Source organism: Triturus cristatus, chromosome 4_2 (assembly GCF_964204655.1).
Source record: "Triturus cristatus chromosome 4_2, aTriCri1.1, whole genome shotgun sequence".
NCBI lineage: Eukaryota > Metazoa > Chordata > Amphibia > Caudata > Salamandridae > Triturus > Triturus cristatus.
The window spans coordinates 363,978,674-363,993,738 of record NC_140586.1 but is presented as its reverse complement, the minus strand read 5'-3'; the positions used below and the strand labels follow the sequence as shown (position 1 = coordinate 363,993,738).

The window sequence follows — 15,065 nt, the reverse complement described above, 5'->3', positions numbered from 1 at the left end:
GCCTGCCGATGGAACAAATTTGTGGCATGGTGCGCAGCAAAGGCTGTGGATCCCGTTTCTGCCCCTCTTTCTGAGGTTCTCTTGCTCCTCCTTTCTTTGGCCCAGCAGGGCTCCTCTCTGGGCACTATCAAGGGCTATCTCTCGGCCATTTCTACATTTCTAGGGCTTCCTGATCAGCCTTCTCTCTTCAAGTCCCCGGTTGGAAATAATTTCTTAAAAGGCATTACTCATCTCTTTCCTCCTATCCCCTTCGTAATGCCTCAGTGGGACTTGAATTTGGTCTTGACCTATCTGATGTGCACTCCCTTTGAGCCGCTTCACAACTGTCCTTTATGACTCTTAACTCTTAAGACTGCATTCCTGGTAGCCATCACATCTGCCAGAAGAGTAAGTGAGCTCCAGGCTCTTTCATCCAAGACTCCTTTTCTGGCTGTACATCCAGACAAGGTTGTCCTAACAACTCGTCCATTCTTTCTTCCCAAGGTGGTTATCTCCTTTCACATCGGGCAAACCATCACTTTGCCCACCTTTTTTCCGCATCCTTTTAAAGAGGAAGAGAGGCTCCACCGCCTGGACCCAAAATGTACGCTTTCCTTCTATCTGGATCGCACAAAGCAGTTCTGGGTGGATGACCAACTATTTGTTGCCTACGTGGGCGCCAAGAAAGCTCGGGCCGTACATAAGCGGATCATCTCTAAATGGGTCGTTTTGTGTATTAAAGTCTGCTATTCTCTAGCAAAAAAGGAGCCTCCAGTGGTACAGTGCGCCAATTCCACCAGGGCGCCGGCAGCCACTACTGCTTTGGGAGGAGTAGTCCCTCTACATGACATCTGTCAGACAGCTACATGGGCATTGCTGCACACATTTACGAAACACTACTGCCTGGACAGCCAAGTCCGGAGAGACGGCTTCCTTGGCCATTGTGTTCTCCAGGACTTTCTGGTGTGATCTTGGTTTGCAGACCCACCTCCGGGGTTAGTATTTCTGGGGTATCTATTCTAAGGTAAGGAATCTATAACTAACTGTTTCTTTCAGATGAACAAGTTACTTACCTTCGGTAATGATATATCTGTAAGAAAAATAGGTTAGTTATAGATTCCTTAACGCCCCACCCATCCTCCCCGTTCTGCGAACTGACCTCTAGGGTTAAGGACTTCTTTTCTGGCCCTAGTTTGGTGCACCAGTGGTCAGTGTCTTGCATGGCTCTGCATTTCTGGTGCGGAAAGTTGTATACAGAACTGACATCAGCGCACGAGGGTGGCATCTGAGTAGCTTCCGCAACGTCATCCCGGCGACCACGACACCAACGACGGATGCGGAGCCGACCAACGCCACCTTCCGACGCGTGGAGGTACTTCTGACAAAAAACGTTCAGGATCCAGTCTGATGCCTGGGGGTAATTCTAAGGTAAGGAATCTATAACTAACCTATGTTTCTTACAGATATATCGTTACCAAAGGTAAGTAACTTGTTCAACTCTCATGGTTCCTGAAATAATACATCATCATTGCAACATATCTGCCATTTTAAAAAATGTTGCCCGGACAAATTTGGCCCAGATCAGCAATGTCTCCCCAAGCTAAATTACTTCACTAATGATCCAAAAACACAAATCAAAAATAAAAATCTCTTGACAACAATTTGTTTACAGTGATATATCAAGGGGCCAGGACTATTTAACTTTTTGAGGCTGAAAACCCATCTTATGTCTGAAGAGAGAAGTTCAGCAGGATGGTGCCTAGCATTGCTACAATAATGCTTGAAGGAGATTTCCAAATTCCTGGTCTAGGATATTCTCATCTCATTTCTTTCTTCCTGTGCATCAGGATGAAGTGGGTATTTAGGCTGGACCTTCCAGTGTCGAGCAGGGAGCGAGTCACCTTGTCCTAAAGAGTACACTTACCTGCTTTAAAAGGTACTACCTTACAGCGAAAACAGTCTTAGTGTAGAAAATTTAGCTAGGTCATATTCAGCTAATCACGCCCATGTACCAACATATTTGAAAAAATTGCCTCTCAGTGACCAGGTCAGCATTTCCAAGATTGATCTATGTCACAGCCACCATTGTGCTGTATATTTATTCTAGTTCAATATGATAAAATTACTTCAGATAGTTCATCCACAGGGTCCTCTGGTGATTATTTACCTTGTACAACACTCCTCACTATTGCAAGAACATTTACCGCTTTTATCACAGACCAATAGCTATTTCCTGCCTGGCTCTATTCCATTTGAGTTCAAATTGACCATTATCACTTGCAGTTGAAAAAGTTTACCTTAGTCGTAAGTGATCTGTCAAAATTCAGGCCAATCATGCTTCCACTTTATCATGCATATTTGTTGGAAAGAGGAGTAACATTACAGATATACACATGCGTGGACGAAAATGCCCTGCTACAATCATCAAAAAGCTGGTGATCATGAATGTATACCAAAATGATAGTGGCCATGGGACTGGAATACTTCCTCAATCCCCAGTCAGGTTCTCAGTCTTTTATGTACTTTAGTAGATTCACATCTATGTCTTCAGGATCAGATTCCTGAAGTAAGTTCATTTCACCTCAGAAACCACAGCAGAATATTTCCCTTTGTGTACTTTTTTCAAAGCATAATAATCACAAATGTCTTTGTTTAATCAAGTCTTGATTTTAGTAATTTGGTTTATTTTGGCCTGTCTTTAAATAAAATGATGAATAAACATCAAGATATCACTGCTTTTTCTGTCACATTATGTAGTGAGCCTCAAGAGCCCTCTTTGGGGTGTATGCCCCAATTTGAACAATGTAAAATGGAAAGGCGACGCCCTTTGAACCTCACTACCACTGGGCTAATATCATAACAACCAAAAGTGGGTAGCATGAGGATAAATCAATAGAAAAGTTTATAAAGCAAAACAAAACTAATTTGTTCACATAACAATCAATTTGTGAAGCTTAGCTAGCTTCAAACACAAATCTTCGACCATTTGTGTGTATTTCCTAATTATTATATTGCGTTCACAGTATTACATTTTATGTAGTTATTACACCATTCACAAAGTAAAAGAAAAAAGAGTGCAACATTCACAAATTTAAAAAAACAAAAAGAAAAAATATATACTTAAATCACCACATCAAACACATTTCATGGTCATATCTTGCCTACCACAATCAATCAATCAATTAGTGTTTGTTGAGCATGACTACTCACCTTTGAGGGTCTCAAGGCACTGGGGGGGCGGGAGGGGGGGGGAGGTGCTGCAGGTTCTGATGGACGCTGAGGTTCAGTCGAAGAGCCAGGTCTTGTGATCTTTCCTAAATTGGGTCAGCAACGGGGATGGCCTGAGGTGGCGAGGCACAGTGTTCCAATAAGAATTATATAGGAAACAGTTGGTGTATACATCTATTTTCAGTTCAACATCAACCGTGATAGCTACGGCTGGGTCAGGTGAAAAAAGGCCATTCAGTGCTTTAGACCTTCTCCACTAAAGTATTAAAACAAAGTCCATCTTCTAACAGCTCCTCTAATGAAAAAGAGGTTGATGCATTTCGGTCTATTCACCTTTCCAGGCCTCTTCAGGACCAGCAGAAGACAAGTGACCATATGCTAAAAATCAAAAGTATCACATTGAAACATAATTCATCATCTTCTTTTTCACATTAGACAAAAGAAACTCCTTAACCTTTATTAGTAGTTCACAGAAAGATGCCAGTCCCGCCTGCATGCAGACGCATGTAACGTGAAGACCATGCTAACCCCAACCGTGTAAGTAGCATCTACAGATAACTTTATGTCCATTCTGCATTCATGTGCAACGGTTTGCACCACCACTGTACACTAATCCTCAGAATGACCTGGACTACCATATACCATATTATTGACCCATATTTTACATTACACCTTAAGTAATCCTCCTATTGCACCCTTATAACACTCTGTTATGCATACTCTTACCCTTTATAACATTGCAAGCCGTGAAGGGCATGCAAAGGGTAAATACCGTTTCAAATCCGGTCAATCAATGGGTGATCCCTGAAAAATACATATAAGTAATATAAAGACTTGGGTGTATAGATTTAACCTAAATCCTCTACACCCCCACATTTGCCGCATCAACAGTGGAAGACGCTTCTTCTCCTACCTCGTGGCGAAGTCCTTGAACAACCTCCTACTTCACCTGTGGGCCTCATTCTCTCCTATGGAATTCAGAAAAGGACTGAAGACCTGACTGTTCAACTGAGCCCCCCTGCAGCAACCTTCTTATTGCCTGGATACTCTCACAGGTGCTATATAAATCCAGATTGATTGACTGACAATGAGTGGAAACACACACTTACCAAATTTCGCCCATACATGGGTCTGCAGGCCCTTGTCTTTAAACATTCTCTCTAGAACAAAAAAGTGTTGTGAATTGCGTTGCAAAGACAACTCCGTTATATTAAAAAAGCAATTAAGAACTGTTGAAAACCCACCACTTTAAAATCAAACCAAATCAAACCGCATTTATAAAGTGCAACACTGTCACCCCTAGGAGCATTTAGGCGCTGTGTCTCTGTTGAAGAGCCAGGTCTCGAGTCTCTTTCTGAAGTCTGCCAGCGAGGGAGCTGTACGGCGCTGGAGGGGAAGGTTGTTCCAGGTCTCGGCAGTAATGTAGGAGAAGGAGTGGCCACCGCTGTGGCTGCGAAGGATGCAAGGGGTGTGTGCGAGGGTGAGTGAAGAGGAGCGCAGGTATCTAGCGGGTTGGTGGAATTTTGCTCAATGGTTTATTTAGGCAGGTCCTAGGTTGTGTGAGGCTCTTGAATTGGCATATCTTCTGCATGGGGAGCTAGTGGAGGTCTCTCAGATGGGGGGTGATGTGGATTTGTTTGGGGAGATCCAGGATGAGTCTGGCTGTGGCGTTCTGTATGGTCTGGAGTCTTTTTAGGAGCTGGGTGGAGATGCTGGCATAGAGTGCATTGCCGTAGTCGAGGCAGCTGGGCACGAAGGCCTGAGTGAAGGTCTTTATAGTTTTGGTAGCGATACATCTGAAGAGTCTGTGGAGCATGTGAAGTGTGTGGACACAGGTGGAGGCAACTACGCTGACTTTGTCATTTCATGGTCAGTTGGCTGTCGAGGATGTTGCTGAGGTTGCGTGCATGGTCGGTTGGTGTGGTGTAGGTCCGAGTTCTGCAGGCCACCAGCTGTGGTCCCATGCGGAGGTGTTCTTCCCGAAGATCAGTGCTTCTGTTTTGTCGGAATTGAGTTGGAGGCAGTTGTCTCTAATCCATTTGTCTACATTTGTCATAGTGTCGGGAAGTTGGATTTGGCGTTGAAAGGGTCATCAGTCAGCAAGAGGATCAGTTAAGTGTCGTCGGCGTAGGAGATTATGTTGAGTACGTGGGATCCAATAAGGTCTGCGAGGGGGTTCATGTAGATGTTGAACAGGACGGGGCATGATCATTGTGGTACGCCGCATATGATGTCTTTGGATGCTGAGGTGAAGGAACGCCGTCGGATGCTCTTTGTGCATCCTGTAAGGAAGGAGGGGATCCACTTGACGGCGTCTTGCTGTATGCATGTGTTGTAGAGTCTAGTGATGAGTGTGTTGTGGGAGAAGATGTTGAACGCCGTGGAAAGGTTGAGTAGGATGAGTTTATCCACGGTCGAGGAGTGTTCTGATGTCATCTGTGGCGGCGATCAGTGGGATCTCAGTGCTGTGGTTGGCACAAAATCCGGATTGTGAGGCGTCAAGTAGCTGGTTTTGTTCCAGGAATTCAGAGAGCTGCTGATTGATGATTTTCTCTAGTATTTTGGCTGGGTAGGGAAGCAGCACAATATTGAGACTGCTTGGGTTGGCGAAGGCTTTCTTTAGGAGGGGTCTGACGTCTGTGTGTTTCCATCTGTCCGGCAAGGTTGCTGTGCAGATGGAGGTATTGAGGATGCTGGTGAGTTGCATGTTGATAGGGTTTGTTGCGAGGTTGTAGGTGTGGTGGTTGCAGGATCCGGTAGGTGCCCCGGAGTGAATGGAAGACATGATTGCTGAGGTGGTCAGGGTGGTGAGCGGAGGCCAGTTGGTAATGGTTTGGCTGATATCCGCTGGTTGTTTAAGGTTGTTTGGCTTGAGGGTGGCGAGTTGCAGGTTGAAATTGTTTTAGATGTTGGTGATCTTTCTGTGGAAGTAGTCTGAGAGGGTGTCACAGAGTTCTTGGGAGGGGTGGATGGTGTTCTCTATGGCTGTAGGGTCGGAGAATTCTTTGACTATTTTGATGAGTTCCTTTGTGTGGTTGGCTGCGGAGTCAATGCTTGTGGTGATGGCTGCCTTCTTGGCTTCTTTGATGTGCCGGTGAAAGTTGCTGAGGGTTGTTTTGTGAGCTGCTCTGTCAGCAGGGTTCTTCGTGGCGCGCCATCATTTCTCCAGTTGTTGGCAGTTGCGCTTGGTGGTCCTGAGTTCTGGGGTGTACCAGCTGAAATGTTTGGAGGTCTTGTTGGATTTTGTAGGGTTCAGTGGGGTGACTCTGCCGGTGCTGTCGGTGATCCAGGCGGCGAAGTTCTGGGCAGCCTGTTTGAGGCCTAGGGTTAGGAGGTGGTGAGGGCCTGTGACCACTGAGTTACAGTGACCTTGCTGCAACTGCAGTGGGAGGAGATCTAATGCCTGGTGATGATGTGCTGGGCATCAGTGATGGTGTAGTGTACAATGGTGTGGTCAGTCCTGGTGAGTTCTACAGTGTTGCTGAATTTGATTCTGTCGCTGGAGGTAAAAATGGGGTTGGGTGTGTCAGGCCTTGTGTGTGGGTTCGGTGACCAGTTGGGTGAGGCCAATGTTGTTCATTTTCTCCAGGAGGGCGTTGGAGTTGCCATTGTTGGGGTTGTCAAACGTGGAAGTTGAGGTCGCTGATTAGGACGTAGTGATGAGAGTTGATTGCTAAGTGGGCGATGAGGTTGGGAATGGTGTTGCAGAAAGTTGCTCGGGGTCTGTAGGCTGGGTGCCTCTTATAGTGGTTTTCGCATCTGTTTGTAGTAGGAAGCTAAAGGTGTTCCATGAAAGGCGTGGGATTGTCGTTGGTGATGGTCATTCTGATGGTTTCCTTGAAGATAATGGCTATGCCTCCGCTTTATTTGTTTGCATGGTTACAGTGTATCATCTTGTATAATTCGGGAGTGGCGGTGGTGATGCTGGTGCTCGAGCAGGGATTTAGCTACGCTTTGGTGATGAAGGCATGTGTGGAGAGGGTGGTGATGGTGTCTCAGATTTCTGTGGTATGTTTGCAGTGAGCGGGAGTTGAGCAGGATACAATGGAGCGGTTAAAGAGTGTTCCTGCTCTTGTGGACAGGAGCGGTGCAGGATGTTTCATAGGTTGTGTCGCAGAAGAAGTGGCAGTCATGGAAGGTGAAGGGTCCTTTGGTGGTTCGTGGGGGGAAGGAGATGCAGCTGTTGTTTTGGCATGCCGAGTCCAGGAGTTCCTTGGTGATGTACTGTCAGGTTGCGGAAGGGCCAGGGATCCTGGCGTAGTCCAACCGGCGGTGCGTTGGCAGCACGCCCGCTGCTAGACCGTGAGGTGGCCCCCATTGGTGGTCCGGGAAGGAGGTCAAGTGGACCCGGGCGCCAGGCAAGGACCTGAAGCGAGAAGCGCAGGGACAAGGACAGCAGGCAGCACAGGGGCATGGGAGAGCAGGCAGCGCTGGGACTTAGCGCAGGCACAGGGACTGCAGGCAGCGCACGGACAGCATGTCTCACCCATATATCAGAGCAGGGCTAAAAATCATGAAATGGGGCTGCACACGTTTATGAACCCGCAACAATCAGTACCCACTCACACCTGACGCATCACATGTCTGACAGTGTAGTGCGTCATGCACGCAAGGGCAGTTAAGAATATAAGAAGCTAACTACACCCATCCGTCCACTGCATCACTTGGAACCTAGTGACTGCCTCCTTGCTTATCTAGCAGACATCTTGGAATAGACCACTTATGACAAAAATTAAAACATATTCCTTCCGCTGCATACTTTATGATCTATGTTAACACAACTTTGATTATAGTTACAAAATACTTCCCCACAATGGCACTTGAAGGCTCTATGCATGCTAATCACTTGACTGGATTATTGCTACCACCATGGCGAACATCAACAGCAAGTTGGTTTGGCCATCTATAAAGGGTCAAGTATAAAACTGTTTATTATATTAAGTGCTAACCCTCCTAATCTGTACATTGAATATTCTTATCACCCAGAGAGATGAACATAAGTGTGAACAACATACGCCTATAGAGATCGGCTACAGATGACCACTCATACCACTGCCCTACACGGGCTATTCACTAGACGGAGTTGTTGCCACCCCCTGGCAAACATCATCAGCATGTTGGTATGGCCATCTATAAAGAGTCGCACATAAAAATGCTTATTATATAAAGCTTTAACCCTCCTTATGATTATATTGAATATTATTAACATCCGGAGAGATGAACACCAGCATATGCCTAAAGAGACCTTCTACAGAGGGTCACACATACAACTGCTTCTCCATTACAACTGTCCGTGTGTTTAGATATTCCTTTCTAATGGGTGAATTAACAAAATTGTGACCATCATTACGGTCTTATGCCATCAGTATCGACACGTCATCAGAATCATTTATTCCTGTAGTTGCTGTGTGAAAGGTTTCGATCATTCTGGACTCTGTCTGTTCAGAATAGTGGAAATGTGTGTACCCCTTCTACCTTGTTGTGCCACAAAAATCACAGATGATTCAAGATCATTCTCTGTGTGATTCATGGTCATATAGTGCTGTACAAGAGGTGCCCCATCGAAACCTAATTCCTCTCAGTGTAGTCTATTGCCGCTGTTTACAGAAACCACAGCCTGGGTTACAGGTAGTGGCCTAGCAACCATTAAATATTGTTTTGTATACTTACAACATAATTAAAAATAGCCTAGCTCACTAACTATCAGGGGCTGGATTACATACTTAAAATACAAAATGTGGGAAAACATTTTTCCTTTCGCACTGTATAGCTGTGTGCGGTAACTGGTTTAGAAGGTTTCACAACTATGAGAGCTTACTGAGCTCCAGTTGTGGTACCTGGGGGCAGAATTATCATTCTTTCTTTCAGCGCAATGCAGCAAGCCACTTGCTGTGCTGCGTAAAAGAGAATGTGCCGTATATACCCTTATACGGCACATTCCTGTCCTTTCCTAGGGCTGGTGCACTTTTGGCTACCTACCATCAACGCAGGCACTGTTGCGTCACGTCACAAAGGTGCCTGAAAACAATCCTGAGAGGCATTTTTCTCTACTTGTGCTGCATAATGCAGCACATGTAGAAAGGGGAAAAAACAGCGAGAAATAAAGATATTTCTCCTTGTTAGGCCTCACTTGGGGAGGCGTAGCATTTTGAAGCATTCCCAGGTCTACCCCTAATGGGGAATCCAGGAATGTAAAAAAATCTATAGGTGGATGTGTGCGAACACCCACACTTCACCTATGAAATTTTATTTATTTGTTTTTCAAGTTTTGTATAGCGCGAGTGTCACCCGAAGGTATCAGAGCGCTTTACAGAGTTTGCACAGCAATATTTACAGGGAATGCATAAGAGAAAAATACAGGGTTAAAATATGCAGTAGATAGTGTATAGATGGACAAAATAGTTTGGAGGTAGCGATGGTAGGTTGTTACAGAGATTGGAGGAGTAAATGCACAGTTATTTCTAGAGGTAGTGATGTTCATGCTTTTTGAGGGTTGGGGGTAGGTGTATCCAAGGACAATGATTGTTTTAGGAGGTATGGTTCAGGTATATGTTGATGAGAAGTAGTTTGAGGTTTTTTCTGAAGTGTAGGAATGAGTGAAAGGATTACATAGATCCTGTGGCTTCATATCCATGATAGAGCAGCAAAAGACACTACTTGATTGTTTCCAACGTAATTGTAATCTCATGATCTCGTTATGTAATAACGTTACTGGCAAACCTAATCCAATGATGTGTGTGTAATCATCTAGTGATGTTCATGAGCCGGTTTAATAAAAAGTAGTAAACAAATAATAATGATTTGGGCAGAATCAAGATGACAGTGTTTGATCTTCACAAAGGTCGCTTTTGGCCAGCTTTTGATAGTATGTTTGCGTGGTATATAGGTCTTTCAGTATAGAGAGCTTTGTGGGTTATGTAGGGCGTTTTGAATATACTTCTCGCTTCGATTGGTAGCCAGTTGAGTTTTTTAAATATTGAAGTGATGTGATCATAGCGGCTCTCCCCTGAGACTAGTTTAGCCACTTCAGTGAGTGTAGATTTCATAGGGATAAGGTGGATTTTTGGGATACCGGTAATTGTTCCGTTGCCGTAGTCCAGCTTGGAGAGGACTAGAGATTGCACTAACATCTTCAAGTCTAAAAGGGGGATGAAGGGTTTGATTTTGTTTTGGGTGTTTCAACATGTAAAAGGCACTTTTTGTTGAAGCACTGATATGGTCTTTCATGTTCAGGTTGTTGTCAAGTGTAATCCCTAGTGATTTCACAGAGTTGGAGATGGATAGTTTACAGCCTAGTGCAGTTAGGTTGTTATGCCAGTTGTGGACAGGTTGGGACCTTCCTTTTGGTTGGATGAGGAGAAGTTCGGTTTTGTTGAGGTTAAGCTTTAAGTGATTGTTGGTCAGACAGGATAGTACCATGTAGAGAGTGTTGTTTAGGTGCTGGATGTCTTTAGAAGACAAGATGTTAATGTAGAGTTGGGTGTCTTCTGCCTAGACGTGGTAGGCTATTCTGGCTTGTTTCAGAATCACTGCAAGGGGTTCCATATAGAGGTCGGACAAGGCAAGGGACAGGAATGATCTTTGGGAAACTCCTTGTGTGACTGATACTGCTGTTGAAGTGGGATTGTTTAGTTTGATTAGGTGAGCTGGTTGGTTCAGGCATGAAGCGAACCCCTGAAGGACAGTACCATTGATGCCTTCTCTTTGTGACAGGGTGTTTAGGAGAAGTTTGTGGTTGATAGTAGCAACGGCCGCAGAGAGGTTCAGGAGGATTAAGAGGCAGGACTGGCCATCATCTAGAGATCAGTGTAGGTCATCCATGATGTTCAGGATTGCAGTCTCCATACTACAGCCTCTCCTGAACCCAGATTGGAAGGTGTTGTGCAGTTTTAATTTTTCAGTGTGGTTGACGAGTTGTGAGAGCATACATTTTTCAATAGTTTTGGCACGGAGAGGGAGATTAGTTACAGGTATGTAATTATTACGGTCATTTGGATCAGCGTCTAGCCTTTTGATGAGGGGGGTGACTTGGCCAAGTTTAAGGTAGGTTGGCATAGAGCCTCTCGATGGGGAGGAGTTAATGATTTTAGTCCATTTAGGAGAGATGATGTGTCTGAGATTTTTGACTCGAGGAGAGAAGAGGGACAGAGAGATGCAATGTCGCCTTCATGCATGCAAGTATTTTGGTGACTTCTTTTTTCAGAGATATTTTCGAATTTGGTCCAGAGTGCATTGTTTTTCAGTTGGATGCGATTGTGGTTTGTGTTCTGCCTCATTAAGGAGGTGAGTTAGGGTGGACCTTTGATGGTGGGAAGTGTGGCAGTGGGGTGACCATATTTGGCAGAAAGGGGATCTGTGGTGTGGGGAGAGGAGGTCGAGAGGTCCAGTGAAAGTTTGATGCTTGTTATTTTATCAGAGAAGAAATTGGCAAACTCTTCACAGCGCTTAACAGAGTCATTAGTTGGATGTTGCGGGAACAAGGAGATTAGTTGTTTTATGATATGATGTAACACAAGGCAATGATCTGCGCTGCCTTGCGTTACTCTAGATTCGTAAAGCAATGCAGGGCCAAGCAAGGGGCATTTTGCGTAGATTGATAAATCTTACTTAGGTTTTGCGTCAACCCTAGCGCCATCTCGCATGGTGCAAATGCGGTGCAAAGGCAGCACAAAACCATGATAAATATGGGCCCTGGAGTCTTATCTCTGGTATCCCTTCTATATGGAACAACAGTAAGAAACGCTTGACTATCAGAATGGTGTAACAGAGCAGTTCAAGGCTCTCTCATTGTGGTGGTGTGGGCTAGGAACTCAGAATATGCAGTAATAACACTTAATAGATCAATGTCCAGCCAGTACTTTTACTTTGGTAAAGAAATTGTACTTTAATGTACCCCAGCTAAATACTACATACAAATGTACAAGTGCTCACAAATGAAAACCAGAATTGTTCTACCACTCCTGAACTAAAGCTGTAGAAAAATGCATTTAGTAGGGTTAAGCAATGTAAAGACCCTACCTATGAAGTTTGTCTGAAGGTTTATGTTACTCGTAACCCTCTTAGCACTTCCTTGGCTAGGGATCTGCCCTTGTGTGACTGTTGAAATGATATTCTTTTACTTACATCCTTACTCACATATTAGGTACCCTTCTAGAGCCAACTGATTCAATATTAATTCTTCTGACTCTGTGTTACTCACAATCAACCCTCACTTGATGGTCCCTATTCCAATGCTCATGCATATCTATTGTTCTCTCAAGTGTGCATGCTCAGTCCCAGGTAGCAGCTGCAGCCAGACACAGGAAAGCTTTCCTGATGTGCTACACTGTTCTGGAGGACCATGCACTACTCTCAAGAGTGATCCTGTGGCTCATGTGTCGTTGTGCAGGAGTTACACTGACCCTACCCAAAAGTCCACCACCCAAACTGGAACTAAGGCCCCACCTTCTCTCAGAGTACTGATTCTTAGCAGAAGGATGGTGGTGGAGACCTAAGCAGGCATCAAAGTGGGAATATGTTGGGGGAACTAAATTTAGCCCACATTGCAAGGGAACCAGAATCCCAGGTGGTAAAAGTGAAAAGTACTAATAACTCCGGAACCGTTGAAAGCTGTTGTACTTTTTCAGCAATGTAGTAACAAAGAGGTGCTTATTTAATAATCCGCCTCAACGTTTCCATGCACTGGCAAGTGCCCACAACTCTAAGGAACACAGGAAGGTGGAATCAAAGCCACACACAAGCAGTCATACAAGAACTTATTACTATTCAACTGTTGCACAGATGTATATGTGTTTTGCAGTGCCCAACTTAGCCACACATATTTATCCGATCAGTACTCCTTAATACCAGAAGAGACGTGCAGTTAAGGGTCTTAGCCCTGAAGCTCAGCAGTTGTCTTGGCCACCACTGATGTGGAGTCCCTCTCCGGTCAGTGAGAAATGCGGTGCACTGACCAGGAAAAACTATCCAGTACTTATGCTCAGAGCTGACCAGTTAGCTCTGGTGTCACATTTGAATTTTGTGGGCTCTTTCAGTCAGGTTGTGAATGAGCATGGTATGAGTGCTATTGATCACTAAAAATAAATAAATGTGGAGGTTAAGTAGCCTGGGGCCTCCCACCTGTAGGATTGCTGCATTCTCCAGGGGAATCCAAAAGTTAGACCGGGAATCGATTGGCTTCCCTGACTGTTGGCAGTCAACCACCTGCTGCAGTCCCTCCCCAACACCTCCGATGGGTTACGCTGGGCCTGGGTAGGGATGACAAGGAAAGCAAATGATTTGTAGTAGTATAGTAATTGAGCAGCATGCTTGGGCCATCACAGCAAGGGTTTCAACCATGTGGTAGGATGTAGTACTTGGGACGGCCCCAAGCTTTTTTGTCTGTGTATGTACTAGCCCAGTAGCCCTCTGAACTGAGAGCATATTGCCTTCTTCCAAAAACCTTCGAAATCCTTATAAGCATTCACTCCTAGAATAGAGAGATGAAGGGAGAAAATACATTTTCTCATGGTGTCTGCATCTTCTAACTCCTCAGCGTGACTTAGCTATGATGAGTTGGATTAACATTTTGAAAGACAGGGTGATGGAAATTCCTAAGAAGTGTTAGCAGAACATTTGCCACAAGCCCTTTATGCAATGTTTACTTATGTGATCTTTCATATTTTCACAGTGGCAGGCCACAAAGATCTATTTGGGAGTGACAATAGATGTTGCGTTTGTGGTGTGTGTACAAGCACTTTAGTGTATGCACTTGTGTGTTTGGATGCAGCAGCAAGTCTCATTGAGGGATTCAGACTTTGGATATGGGGACATTGCCTATGTCCACAATTTCTGTAGCTGCACAAACATTCTAGACTCTTTTCTACCTGTTATTCCGTAGTCCTACCTGTGCCAGTTAGAAGTAATCTCCCAGCTACCCATCTTCTCCTTGGGGCATCATGTACACACACTAAAGCTAACTTCAAGCTATTCTCTCTGACCTGTAGATTTTTATGTACAGCCTAAAGATGGGGACCATGAGCTCTGGAAATGGGCAGAAGTTTGTGGTGCCACAGGAACTGGGGTTCAGTGTGGTAACTAGAGTTCCAGCTTCACTATAAATTGCCACTGTGGAGTGAGTGCTAGTTGGTCACTGCTAAACATGCCAACAACCCTGAAATATAAGTGGAGGTGAGGGTAACTGAAACACAGAGAGCAGTTCACAGTTTCAAAGGCTGCAAAGTTGCTAGATCGAGATATGTGGTAGAACTGAGGGAACGGTAGTTAGTCCAGAGTAAGGCCACTCTGCAAGAACCTAGTCTCAGCTACTGAGTGTCACTGTGTGCTTTCTCATCAGGCTAGATTGGTATCTAAGAGCCCTCATGTGAAAATGTTGTAGTACCATCCCTTTGTTCATTTCTGGGGTAAGCCAGTTCCTAGGTGGACACCATCAACAGTCTGTGCCAAATCCCCCCAATTAGCAGCAGATGTGGAGGGAGTGGGAAGGTTTGCAAGATCTTGTCCATCCCAGCCCACACTGCACAGAGTGAGCACGCCTGACTCCCTGCAGTGGGTTTTTGGTTTCTCTCACTCAGAAAATATTTTAAAAAGACACCGAACAATTAATTTTGTAGGCAATGGCTTCAAACATACTGCCTAAAACATTTTTTGTAAACAGTTCCAATGAGAAGGTCATGAACTGTTTCAAGAATTAGACACATTATCATGGAGCATTATTTTTCTCCTGATACCTCTAAGAAAATTGTACTCCTGTCACTCAGGGTGCCTTTATTGCTGGATGTGCTGAATATCTCAGTCAATCCACTCCTGAGGTTAGCCTGGTGTGATCCACCTACCACAGCCTTCTTTCTGTCTCCCCC

At 44.8% G+C, this 15,065-nt stretch overlaps 1 protein-coding gene across 3 annotated transcripts in view; it reads left to right on the top strand.

Moving 5' to 3' along the window:
- The window catches only part of AXDND1 (axonemal dynein light chain domain containing 1), a 564,522-nt gene that overhangs the window by 199,151 nt on the left and 350,306 nt on the right, over positions 1 to 15,065 (top strand). The window lies entirely within an intron of this gene.